General features: G+C 38.3%; 1 protein-coding gene and 1 long non-coding RNA gene across 9 annotated transcripts in view; both read left to right on the top strand.

Annotated features, from left to right (window-relative positions):
* The window catches only part of csf3r (colony stimulating factor 3 receptor (granulocyte)), a 227,155-nt gene that overhangs the window by 41,553 nt on the left and 171,398 nt on the right, over positions 1–14,204 (top strand). The gene's annotated exons all lie outside the window — the stretch shown is intronic.
* On the top strand, positions 10,268–13,682 carry LOC128030096 (uncharacterized). 2 transcript variants are annotated; one of them, XR_008187810.1, is made up of 4 exons: positions 10,268–11,198; positions 11,607–12,176; positions 12,974–12,991; positions 13,519–13,682. It is a non-coding gene; the product is annotated as an uncharacterized LOC128030096 (long non-coding RNA). The 2 variants fall into 2 exon arrangements; XR_008187809.1 differs by having other exon boundaries at positions 10,268–12,176.

Raw genomic sequence — 14,204 nt, 5'->3', positions numbered from 1 at the left:
CGCCATGGTAACCATCCTGTGTTGTTTTGACGTTCAGATTCGAGATGGCGAAGCGCAAATATGACCCAAACTATTTAAAAAATAAATTTTCGTACATTTAGGATAAAAATGGACAGAAACCCCAGTGTGTGCTTTGTAGTGAAGTGCTTGCCAATGAGAGCATGAAACCGTCCAAACTGAAGCGCCATTTAGAAACAAAACATCCCGCATCGAAAGACAAGCCGGTGGAGTTTTTTCAAAGACGTCTCCAGGAGCTGAGGGCATTACAAAAGTGTCTGACAGCGTCTTGCTCCAAACAAGAACAAGCTCTTCGGGCATCTTACCTAGCAGCTCACCGCATTGCAAAGGCCAATAAACTCCACACAGTAGCCGAAGAGCTCTTTTTACCTGCTCCAATGGATATGATAAGAGAGGTGCTGGATCAGTCAGCGGTGGATAAGCTGATAACCATACCACTTTCCAATGATACCATAGCTCGGCGGATTGAAGACATGTCTGGTAACATAAAACAACAGACCACAGCCCGCATCCAGGCAAGCCCTTACTACGCCTTACAGATGGACGAATCGACAGATATCGCTAACCATGCCATTTTATTGGTTTATGTGAGGCATGTGTGGGACGGTGATTTGCAAGAACAGTTTCTCTGCAGCAGAGACCTCCCTACCACTACAAAAGCAGAGGACATTTTTAACACCCTGGACTTGTATTTGAGCTCACTGGGCCTCAGTTGGGAATATTGTGTGGGAATCACCACTGATGGAGCTGCCTCTATGACCAGGAAACATTCCGGTGTGGTGAAGCGAATTCTGGAGAGGGCACCTAACGCGACGTGGAACCACTGCTTTTTGCACCGAGAAGCGCTGGTGGCTAAGAATATGGTGCCTCTACTTGATGAAGCTTTAACTAATGTCATCAAAGTGGTGAACCACATAAAACGGAGTGCAAAAAATAGCCGTTGCTTTTCACATCTGTGCAAAGACCTGGGCTCTGAGCACATGCAGGTGCTGTATCACTCAGAAGTCCGCTGGCTGTTGAGGGGCAAGGTGTTGTCACGCTTTTACGAACTTAAAACAGAAATCGCCACATTCCTCTCAGAGACTAACTCCCCGTATGCAGAACTGTTTGACAACGAAATGTGGCTCGTACGAGTTGCATATCTTGCTGATATTTTTGAGCACCTCAACACATTAAATGTATCGATGCAAGGGAGAGGACACAATATATTTGAACAGTCAGATAAAATTGCTGCTTTCAAGAAAAAGATCTCACTGTGGCTAAATCATTTATCTAAAGACAGATTGGACATGTTTCCCAACTCTTGCTATGAAGCACAGCAGCTGGACAGTGCAGCCAAAAATAACTTAAAACAAACTTTAAGGGCGCATCTCACTAAACTTCAAGCTCGGTTTGACGACTACTTCCCAGAGAAACAAACAACCATGGACTGGATACGCGACCCCTTCGGTATCAATGTGGAAAACATCACGTTGCCAAGCAACGAAGAGCATCTGCTGGTGGACCTGTCATGTGACCTAACGCTGAAAAAGAGATTTGGTGAGGTAAGCCTTTCCCACTTCTGGTGCAGCGATGTAATGACTGAGTATCCATCCCTCGCCACTTTAGCAGTCAAAACGATCTTACCATTCAGCACAACCTATTTGTGTGAAAGTGGCTTCTCTACCTTGGTCCAGCTCAAGTCAAAGCAGAGAAACAGGTTGGACACTGAGCATGATCTGAGAGTAGCTCTGTCTACTGTCACCCCAGACTTCGAAACTCTTATCAAGAGTAAAGCACATCCCCATTTGTCTCATTAACTTCCACAAATGACCTGGTTAGGTGAAAACTTTATTTTGAGTGATTTTGACATTGATTTTATTCACTTTTGTACATGCAGTTGTCATGGTCCTCCTTAGTTTCTTATTAATTTGCTCTGAATAGAGTAAAAATATCTTATGTGGCCTTATTTATTTAATTAACTTTTGTACATGTGGTTGTCAGGGTCCAGTTACTTATTAAGCTCTGAAATGCATGTTGTATGGGATAATATATGTATGTATGTAGGGTTATGTTTTTGAAAAGATGATATATGAGTGTTTTCAACAGTTATTTTTGAATAAATAAATTGTATTGGTTGAATTCTAAAAAAGTGGGTCGTGACTTAATGACCATGGGAAAATGTGGGTCCCAGGGTGGGACCAGTTGAGAACCCCTGCTTTAAACAGTTCAGAAACATCTGAATTTAGCTTTTGGTGTGTTCTAACGGGTAGATTGCGTGCAATCGCCGTTTTAAAAGGTCTTAAATAAGAATGAATTTGCTCGTTGTGAGCTCGTGTAGACAATGCCTGAGCTGAGCAGCAGCTGATTCTTCTCTCGTCTTTCTGACTGCTCTCTGCCCAGAAATAAATTATTAATGAGCCCTGACCCCTGTAATAATCACATATGTTGGTTTAGCGTGTCAGTTTTTTAGGCAAATTGTATTATTTACTTGTATTTTTAACCGGTTGAAACGAAGTGAAACGAAACCTAACTCCTCCCCTAAATCTCATTGCAACTGTAGGGGCGCAATGTTTCTCAGACAATGTAAGTCTATGGTTAAGTTATTTTTACATTTAAAAATTAATAAAAAAAACGCCATTGCGATTTCGAACGCCATTGCCTAGCATCCATCTGGCAAATCTCCGCTCTCTACCTAACAAAACAGACGAACTCCTTCTGCTCTCTCGGACAAATAAGGATTTATCTCACTCTGCTGCTCTGTGTTTCACGGAAACCTGGCTGAATGACGCCATACCGGACAGCGCGCTCCATCTGCCGGGCTTTCAGCTGTTCAGAGCGGATCGCGAATCAGAATCCACGGGGAAATCGCGCGGCGGCGGGACATGCTTTTACATCAATGAGCGGTGGTGTAGAGATGTAACTGTGTTAAAGAAGATGTGCTGTCCTGATCAAGAAATGCAGTTTGTCAACTGCAAGCCGTTCTATTCGCCGCGGGAGTTTCACTCGTTCATTCTGGTTAGTGTTTACATCCATCCGCAAGCGCACGTGAGCTCAGCTTTACAGAAACTTGCTGATCAGATCACAGAGACAGAACAACAACACCCGGACTCTGTTTTAATAATTCGGGGGACTTTAATAAAGCCAATCTCTCCCGTGAACTGCCAAAATACAGACAGCATGTTACATGTCCCACCAGAGACAGTAATATATTGGATCACTGCTACACCACAATAAAGGACGCATATCACTCTGTTCCACGAGCAGCTTTGGGAAATTCTGATCACTGTCTGATTCATCTTATACCATCCTACAAACAGAAACTTAAATCTGCTAAACCTGTAGTAAGGACTGTGAAGAGATGGACCAGCGAAACGGAGCAGGATTTACAATCTTGTTTTGACCTCACTGATTGGAGTGTTTTTGAAGCTGCTACCACCGATCTGGACGAACTCACAGAGACTGTAACATCCTATATTAGTTTCTGTGAGGATGTTTGCATTCCTACCAGGACTTATTTAACATTCAACAACGATAAGCCATGGTTTACAGTAAAACTCAGACATCTTCGTCAGGCCAAAGAGGATGCCTACAGAAATGGGCACAGGGTCTTGTACAATCAGGCCAGGAACACACTGAACAAAGAGATCAGAGCGGCTAAAAAGACCTACGCTAAAAAGTTGGAAGACCAGTTTTCTTCCAACGACTCATCTTCAGTTTGGAGAGGACTGAGGGCCATCACAAACTACAAGACACCATCCCCTTGCACTGAGGCTAATCAACGGCTTGCTAATGACCTGAATGAGTTTTATTGCAGATTTGAAACCCCCAACACCCATTCTGACCATCTCCCTGCACAACCATTAACACCTCCTGCAATCCCCCGTTCCACACCTACTGCTCTTCAAATCTGTGAAAATGATGTGTGCCAGGTCTTCAAGAAGAACAAAAGAAGAAAAGCACCAGGCCTAGATGGTGTTACACCAGCCTGTCTGAAAATCTGTGCTGACCAGCTGGCCCCCAACTTTTCACAGATCTTCAACAGATCCCTGGAGTTGTGTGAAGTACCTTCCTGCTTCAAACGCTCCACCATCATCCCCATCCCAAAGAAACCCAAGATAACAGGACTTAACGACTACAGACCTGTGGCTCTAACGTCTGTCGTCATGAAGTCGTTTGAAAAACTGGTTCTGGGTTATCTGAAGGACATCACTGGACCCTTACTGGACCCCCTGCAGTTTGCTTACCGGGCAAACAGGTCCGTGGATGATGCAATCAACATAGGATTGCACTTCATCCTGCAACATCTGGACAAAACAGGGACTTATGTGAGGATCCTGTTTGTGGACTTTAGTTCGGCTTTCAACACCATCATCCCAACAACCCTCCAGACCAAACTGACCCAGCTCTCTGTTCCTGGCTCTATCTGTCGGTGGATCACCAGCTTTCTGACAGATAGGCAACAGTTAGTGAGACTGGGGAAATTCACATCAAACAGCTGCTCCACCAACACTGGCGCCCCTCAGGGATGTGTTCTCTCCCCTCTGCTTTTCTCCCTGTACACCAACGACTGCACCTCTAAAGACCCCTCTGTCAAGCTCCTAAAGTTTGCAGATGACACTACAGTCATCGGCCTCATCCAGGACGGTGATGAGTCTGCTTACAGACAAGAGGTTGAGCAGCTGGCTGTCTGGTGCAGTCTTAACAACCTGGAGCTGAACACGCTCAAAACAGTGTAGATGATGGTGGACTTCAGGAGAAACCCCCCTGCACTTTCCCCACTCACCATCATGAACAGCACTGTGACTGCAGTGGAGTCATTCAGATTCCTGGGAACCACCATCTCTCAGGACCTGAAGTGGGACAATCACATTGACTCCATTGTAAAAAAGGCCCAACAAAGGTTGTATTTCCTTCGCCAGCTGAGGAAGTTTAACTTGCCACAGGAGCTGCTGAAACAGTTCTACTCAGCCGTCATTGAGTCTGTACTGTATACTTCTATAACTGTCTGGTTTGGCTCAGCAACAAAATCGGACATCAGAAGACTACAGAGAACTGTTCGGACTGCTGAAAGGATTATTGGTGCTCCCCTGCCCACCCTTCAAGAACTGTATACATCCAGAGTGAGGAAAAGGGCTCATAAAATCACTCTGGATCCCTCACATCCAAGTCACCCCATTTTTGAACTTTTGCCATCTGGCCGGCGTCTCAGAGCCGCAAATACCAGAACAGCAAGGCACAAAAACAGTTTCTTCCCCCAGGCAATCTACCTCATGAACAGTTAAATGTTCCCCACTTATGCTTATGCAAACAAAAGTGCAACATCCTTATATTTTTTGTTACCCCTCCATCCTAGTACATCCCTGCATCTTTTTCAATCCTATCCCATTATCATTTATAGCACAATTGTTTATACACTTATTTATTTGGCTACAATGTTTTTTTTTTTTTGTCTGTGTGTTGGTGTCTCTGTGTACTGGAAGCTTCTGTCACTAAAACAAATTCATTGTATGTGCAAACATACTTGGCAATAAAGCTCTTTCTGATTCTGATTCTGATTCTGTACTTGTGTGCCCAACATTCTGGAGTTGCCCCGCTGCAAAAAATAAAAAATAATAATACCATAAAAAATACACCTGCAACAGTCTTTTTCCATGGTCCCTTGCTGTTTTCTTTTTTAATAAAAAGCCTAGGCTATGATAACAGCTACGACAGGGTTGTCTAGCTGAATGCGAAATAAGTCATGCAAAAACCATAATCTCCTAAATACCATTCAGTTTAATGTTATTTTAATAGTACTGACAACATATTTTAAGTTATCACACTACTGAAAAATTAAAGAAGGGACACTATATATAGTATACTTCGGTGAGTCAAGAGCTAAACAAAAAGTCCTGTTTCATTACAAAATACTGTAACTTTTATAAACTTTATACTATCACCACAAAATTTTTATTAATATTTATTAAAAAATAAATATTTCATAAAACTGAAACTTAAATATATTATTTCTATAGGCTATACAAAACAGAAACGAAAAAAGACTAAATAATAAGGCTGAATAAGCTCATCTATAGCATGTTAAATGGTGGTTGCCTGTCTATGAATGGTACACCCCTCTAAGCACACAGAAGTGGTTTGACCCAAGTCCTCAGCAGCCAATGACACTGACCTGTTCAAACTGATTTTTAAGGCATACTTCACGTGTATTTCACGTGTATTTAACGTGTATTTAAAACGTGAAATACACTTAAATACACGCTGATTTTTCACGAGTAAACAACACGTATTTAACGCTTTAAATAAGTGTTGTCTAGCGTGAAATACACGTATTTAACGTCTTGTTGACACGTTAAAATTCACGTGTATTTGACCCTCTTGGCCTTCCATACACATTAGATAAAATGGAGACGTGAAAAAAGGACATCGCGTACCTTATCACATAATACTTGGACATCGCGTACATTATCACATAATACTTGTTCGACAGCACTTGTTTAGTTTAAAAGTAGACATGTCAAGCTTTCTATAGATATATCTGTCATATCTCTTCATTGAGTATTCATGGAGTTACAGTTCATTTTAATGACGTGTTTGTAAATGAAGATCAGCGCAGACAAGGTTGAAGACAGCACACCTTGTTTGTTATCTTTATTTTATAAGTGCACAAAGTTTTGTTGTTATTATGTTTGTATCCAAAAAAAAAGTAGACCCTTTACAGATTCGATTGATGTATTGCTCTTATCTGTACGATTAAACCTGAAAATGTAATTTAAGTAATTGTCGGGGTTTTCAGGAGAAAATGCCTCAAAACGCGTATATGCGTTAATCGACTCCAGAGTTAAAAGGCTGTCGTGACTTTTTTCCTTCCAGTATTCATAAGCTGTATCACGCTGTCAAATTCTATTTCATTTTGCAAACATCTCAAAAACACCTGAATTCTGCTCTTGTTGTGTTCTAATGGGTGGATTATTATTTTTGGAAGCTCTTAAAAAATGCTGATGAAGTGCTCCCCAGTGGGCACCTTGATGTCAATTTGACGTCAAATATTAGACAAGATTTGATCAAGATGCTGCAAGACATAATTTCAAAGTCAGATTATACATCAAGTCCTTCCAGTGGTTAATTGGTGAAAATATTAGGTTCATCCCATACTGAAATTGATTATGTAAGTATATGGGCCAACATGTTTGACATTGAGTTGACATCAAATCAACATCGTGTTATAGGCGTTCAGTTGATGTCATATTGACATCACATTGACATCAACCCAGCGGGCAATTGATATCAAATAGACATCAAATTGACATCAAACATAGTCATCAAATAATTTTTTTTTCTTCTTCAAAATGCATCCATTCGGCATGTCATATGTTGTTTGATTTTTGCATGACTTGTAACTTCTGGGACTTCTGTGGTTAAAAACATATAAACAACAACAACAAAAAACTATTTATAAAATGTAGGCATAAATTACTGACAATGAAAGAGGTGAATATATTATATTTGACCAAAAATATACTGATTTGCTTAATTACAAATAAAAAAAATTATGCAGCATTTTTGCTGTAACCACACATTAAGTAAGTGTTGGTGCAGTGGATAAGACACATGCCATTGGTGTGAGAGACCCGGGTTCGAATCCACTGTGACACACCAATGTGTCCCTGAGCAAGACACTTAACCCCTAGATGCTCCAGAGGCATGTGACCTCTGACATATATATAGCAATTGTAAGTCGCTTTGGATAAAAGTGTCAGCTAAATGAAATTGTAATACCAAGTGTATACGGTATTACAACTACATGTTCATTTAAGAAAAATTTACAAAATTCTGATATAAACCAGTGGATTTAATAAAACACGTCTTGCATTTAATACTGTTTTGTCATTATTCTTGTGGTCTAGAATAGGACATCAATGTGTTAAAAATGTTTTTAAAAAATGCAAATCAAATGAATGTCAAAAATTGACGGCAATTTAATGTCAAGTTTTGACATCGATTTGATTTGCATTTTTGACCAGTTCTTTGATGACTATGTTTGACGTCAATTTGATGTCTATTTGACATCAATTGCCCACTGGGTCATTTCTCTCTCGTCTTTCTCTCTGTTCTCTCAGTTTAGAGAGTGGAGTCATTCAGATTCCTGGGAACCACCATCTCTCAGGACCTGAAGTGGGACAATCACATTGACTCCATTGTAAAAAAGGCCCAACAAAGGTTGTATTTCCTTCGCCAGCTGAGGAAGTTTAACTTGCCACAGGAGCTGCTGAAACAGTTCTACTCAGCCGTCATTGAGTCTGTACTGTATACTTCTATAACTGTCTGGTTTGGCTCAGCAACAAAATCGGACATCAGAAGACTACAGAGAACTGTTCGGACTGCTGAAAGGATTATTGGTGCTCCCCTGCCCACCCTTCAAGAACTGTATACATCCAGAGTGAGGAAAAGGGCTCATAAAATCACTCTGGATCCCTCACATCCAAGTCACCCCATTTTTGAACTTTTGATCCTAGTACATCCCTGCATCTTTTTCAATCCTATCCCATTATCATTTATAGCACAATTGTTTATACACTTATTTATTTGGCTACAATGTTTTTTTTTTTTTTGTCTGTGTGTTGGTGTCTCTGTGTACTGGAAGCTTATGTCACTAAAACAAATTCCTTGTATGTGCAAACATACTTGGCAATAAAGCTCTTTCTGATTCTGATTCTGATTCTGTACTTGTGTGCCCAACATTCTGGAGTTGCCCCGCTGCAAAAAATAAAAAATAATAATACCATAAAAAATACACCTGCAACAGTCTTTTTCCATGGTCCCTTGCTGTTTTCTTTTTTAATAAAAAGCCTAGGCTATGATAACAGCTACGACAGGGTTGTCTAGCTGAATGCGAAATAAGTCATGCAAAAACCATAATCTCCTAAATACCATTCAGTTTAATGTTATTTTAATAGTACTGACAACATATTTTAAGTTATCACACTACTGAAAAATTAAAGAAGGGACACTATATATAGTATACTTCGGTGAGTCAAGAGCTAAACAAAAAGTCCTGTTTCATTACAAAATACTGTAACTTTTATAAACTTTATACTATCACCACAAAATTTTTATTAATATTTATTAAAAAATAAATATTTCATAAAACTGAAACTTAAATATATTATTTCTATAGGCTATACAAAACAGAAACGAAAAAAGACTAAATAATAAGGCTGAATAAGCTCATCTATAGCATGTTAAATGGTGGTTGCCTGTCTATGAATGGTACACCCCTCTAAGCACACAGAAGTGGTTTGACCCAAGTCCTCAGCAGCCAATGACACTGACCTGTTCAAACTGATTTTTAAGGCATACTTCACGTGTATTTCACGTGTATTTAACGTGTATTTAAAACGTGAAATACACTTAAATACACGCTGATTTTTCACGAGTAAACAACACGTATTTAACGCTTTAAATAAGTGTTGTCTAGCGTGAAATACACGTATTTAACGTCTTGTTGACACGTTAAAATTCACGTGTATTTGACCCTCTTGGCCTTCCATACACATTAGATAAAATGAAGGGAGACGTGAAAAAAGGACATCGCGTACTTTATCACATAATACTTGTTCGACAGCACTTGTTTAGTTTAAAAGTAGACATGTCAAGCTTTCTATAGATATATCTGTCATGTCTCTTCATTGAGTATTCATGGAGTTACAGTTAATTTTAATGACGTGTTTGTAAATGAAGATCAGCGCAGACAAGGTTGAAGACAGCACACCTTGTTTGTTATCTTTATTTTATAAGTGCACAAAGTTTTGTTGTTATTATGTTTGTATCCAAAAAAAAAGTAGACCCTTTACAGATTCGATTGATGTATTGCTCTTATCTGTACGATTAAACCTGAAAATGTAATTTAAGTAATTGTCGGGGTTTTCAGGAGAAAATGCCTCAAAACGCGTATATGCGTTAATCGACTCCAGAGTTAAAAGGCTGTCGTGACTTTTTTCCTTCCAGTATTCATAAGCTGTATCACGCTGTCAAATTCTATTTAATTTTGCAAACATCTCAAAAACACCTGAATTCTGCTCTTGTTGTGTTCTAATGGGTGGATTATTATTTTTGGAAGCTCTTAAAAAATGCTGATGAATTTCTCTCTCGTCTTTCTCTCTGTTCTTTGGTCAGAGACATAATTTATTAATGAGATATCTGACCCGGTAATAATAACATATGTTGATTTAGCTTGTCAGTGTGAATGAAATGTGTAGCCTATTTATCCCAGACAGCAAGCCAACATTGAATAAACATTGTTTTTCCATCTGAATCATCATTATGGTTGATATTGAAATTTCAATGCAAAATAAATGTTGAATCAACATTACCATATCGATGAAAACCTGATGTTATTAATGTTGATGGCAACAATATTGGAACAACATTGATCCATAGTTATCTTTATGATTGATTAAGCATTGATATTTGGTTACCGGGTGATCCCTGAATGTGTTGAAAAGTAATTGATTTATAGTGGACAGAGAAACGATGCGGTTGTTGAAAAGTCATCGAAATATAGTTGACCGGGAAATATGATAGAAAGTGCATCGAAATATAGTTGACCAGGAAATATGATTGAAAATCCATCGATTTTTGGTTGACCGGGAGATCAACGGGTGGTATACCCAACGTACTGCACCGGACACAGCTCATTTCTGGACCCTTGGCACAAGCGTACAGGTAAGCTTGCTTAATGTTCGATATGAATCCAGACAGCACAGGCACGCGGTGTGTTTTTATACAGTCTATGGGCAGCTGAAGAGACTGGCTCATTTTCAAATAATGTTACCGTTAACTTGTTTAGACAACGGTCACGGTAAATTAATGTTAAAGCCTTGAGTTTCCAGCAGTTTCTCGGAGGGAAAATGTAAAAGCGGTTTATTAAAGAGAAGTCCTGACTGCTTTTTCGTCGTGTTTTTCACTCTTTTACAGGCTGCCAGAAAGAATCCGTCTCTATAGTGAGTGATTATTGAATGAGGCTGTACATTATAAATGTAATGTTTTAACTCGAGATGTTTGTTTGTGTGAATGCTGTGTGTTGCGGTGAGTTCTGCGCGAGCGGGGAGCAGAGTTGCCATGGAAACGGGGCGTCAACACAAAAACCGTTACTGGCAAGCAGTAATCTCCGTCTCTCGCTGCGGTTTACGCTGTTTTAGGTAAGTTTAGTCGCTAAAATCACACAAATATGATATACAAATGTTTCTGACAAGTTTCTTACTTGTTATTGACATGTTTCAATTAAATTTATTTTATAGAAATGGTTTAATGTCTTCGAAAAAGTCCGTTAGCGTCTTAGCAGTTTTCAGGTAACGTTAGGCTAATTTTGAGCTCTTGTTGATGAAACTCTGGGCTTTTCATCAAATCTTCGTGTATGAGATATTTTGATGGCTCTGTGAATGTTTTGCTGGTGATTTGTCAGTGTTTTTTTTGGAAAAGGCTGATTTACTGAATCGATGACGTCACTTACACTGAGAGTGTAACGTTAATCGGCTGAAAACAAGTTCACATGAGTGTTTATATTTCATGATAAACAGATATTAATACAAATTGTTCTGTGATTTCAGGAGGACAGAAATAAACTATACAGAACAAAGTGAAACTCCAAGATTTTTGAAAAGAAAATTGGTGAAATATATTCTGAAAAAGGCATATTAATGTATTTCATGAGCTTCTTCAGTAAATCTGTATTTCTAAGTCAGTATCTCCCTTCAGAAATGTTGCTGAAGGGAGATACTGACTTAGAAATACAGGTGAACTCATGAAAATAAGCTCATGAAATACTCATGAAAGAAGCTCATGAAATACATTAATATGCCTTTTTCAGAATATATTTCACCAATTTTAAGGAGTCCCTGACATCAAAACGTAAGTCACACTCAACCTAAAATTAAAAATATAGATTCTGTTATTTTAAGATTATATTATTAGTAGTAGAATTTGTATATTACATATGTTATTATTGTTGTTATATATATTATTCTGTCTTTTATCTGCATTTTACCTCTGCTTTATCTTGTTTCCTTCTAATGAACCTGAAACAGCAGAGTAAATATCGTTGTCTCTGTGTCAGCTTGTTTTGTTCCTGGACTCTTCAGTGATGATGAGCAGAGTCTGAGTGAACCTGCTGTCAGACAGTAAGTACCCTGAGTACCCTGGGGTTTCAGTCAGGGCCTTCAGTAAACAACTGAATCAAACAAAATCCTTAATGGTTAATAGTTACTAGTTAATATATTATTAATCACTTATAAATCATTGAAATGTCAACATTGTACTGTTATCTCAATAAACATTATAAATAATATACAAAGCTTTCTGCACCCCCTAATCTATAAAGTGTAAACTACTCATCAGTTGTACTCATCGGCTTTCATTTGCTTTTGGATGTTTGCGTCACAAGTGATACAGCATTGTACTTGCACAACTATTGTACTTCATTTTAATACCCAAACCCAGACCTCTGACACGCCAGGCAAAAGTTCTACCACTGAAACATTTGAGCTGACAAACATATATATTGTAGCTTGATATTCACTATAGGAAGAAAGTGCAGCATAAAAAATAGCATATTTTAGCATTAAAATCCCTTTAACATGTATGGTGATCTGAGAGGCCGGGGGAGTCCAGTTAATGGGGCGTAATTCATTAGCTTTAATGAGAATTGTATATTTTATAGGCCTACATTAAAGTGTATTTCGTTTTTTATATTTTACATTTATTTCTTGAATGCTACTATTACATCAACTGTAGCTGAAAAGAATCAACCACTGTATATTTAATTTGTATATTATGTTGTTTATATTCTTTGTTTTTATATTTTTAATAACAGATTGGTTACCTGAGTACATATGTATAAAGTACAGTCACACTGTATGATTGTGAATTTTAATTGCTGTTTTTAACAGAAATTTTTGTCTTTTCTGTTCTTTTACAGATCACTATTGCACACCAAGTAAGCAAAACAATATTTTTGATTTCATTTTATTTTATTTCTGCAAACAACTTGCAATTGGTTTTCCAGCCCAAAACCTCATCAAAAACTGAATGCAACGGTTTTTGTCTATGATTATTTTGTCAAAACATCTTTTGTCTATGGTAACTCTAATCTACATTAACTATTTAATTAGTATCCAGTTATTTATATTAAATTTGTGGTGTTAACAACTACTTCTGAACCAATAAAATAATAAACATAAACATTTTTGAGTCAATTGGCCTCATACATTTTCCTTATGAAAGAGGTCACTGCAAGCTAATCCTTTTTGCCTCCCTTTAATTCGAATACATCCATGAACAGGCAGTTTTGAAAAGTGCTTTGAATATAGGGGAAATATGATCTAGCCTACAACACGAGAACTTATTGCCTTATCCGATCATTGAAAAATCATAGGCCTAGGTTACTGAATTTGTTCAAATATATGTTCTGTTTAACTTAAATGCTAAATTTGTTTTGCATTGTGATTTTATCTTCTGTTTTAGATGCTCTTACTCAGCAGATGGGGACAGCTACCATCACCCAATTTTCACCCAAAAGTGGCTGCGCTATGCGCCAGACCGGGCAGGAGGGACTGGACGACAACTTATGCAGGCATCAGATGACAATGAAGTGTAAATAAAGAGTAGAGGCTAATAAACAGGAATTTGATTTTAAATAGTGTGGTGTGTTCTGTGTTTTATACAAGATTTTAAATGTTCTACTAATTTTTAACATCCTGGCTGTAGATAAAGCAGGCTATTTAATTTATGGCATTACATTTAAAATTAACATTTAAAAATGATTGAAATTCCATTGAAATCACGTTGATCCTTAGTTCAGTTGAAATTTCAACATTGTTTCAATATTCCTGATAATTGAAATACCATTGAAATTCTGTTGATCTATGGACAGAATTTCAACATTGTTTCAATATTAAATCAGGGTGCAAAATGATGTTGGATCAACATCAGAGTTCGATGTTGATTCAATGACTTAATGTTGACAACGGGATGTTGATTCAGCATAGTTTCAATGACTGTTTGCTATCTGGGATTTGTCTGATCTCGCCCCAAACGCGCTGTCATGTGACTTTTTTTCCCTTCGCGATGTCAAATATTGCATTTTGCACACATACACGGCTCAAAAACCCCTGGATTTTTCTCTTAGTGTGTTCTAATGGGTGGATTGT

This window comes from Carassius gibelio, chromosome A16, assembly GCF_023724105.1.
Source record: "Carassius gibelio isolate Cgi1373 ecotype wild population from Czech Republic chromosome A16, carGib1.2-hapl.c, whole genome shotgun sequence".
Taxonomy (NCBI): domain Eukaryota; kingdom Metazoa; phylum Chordata; class Actinopteri; order Cypriniformes; family Cyprinidae; genus Carassius; species Carassius gibelio.
The sequence above is the reverse complement of the archived record's forward strand: the minus strand, read 5'-3'. Positions and strand labels throughout refer to the sequence as shown.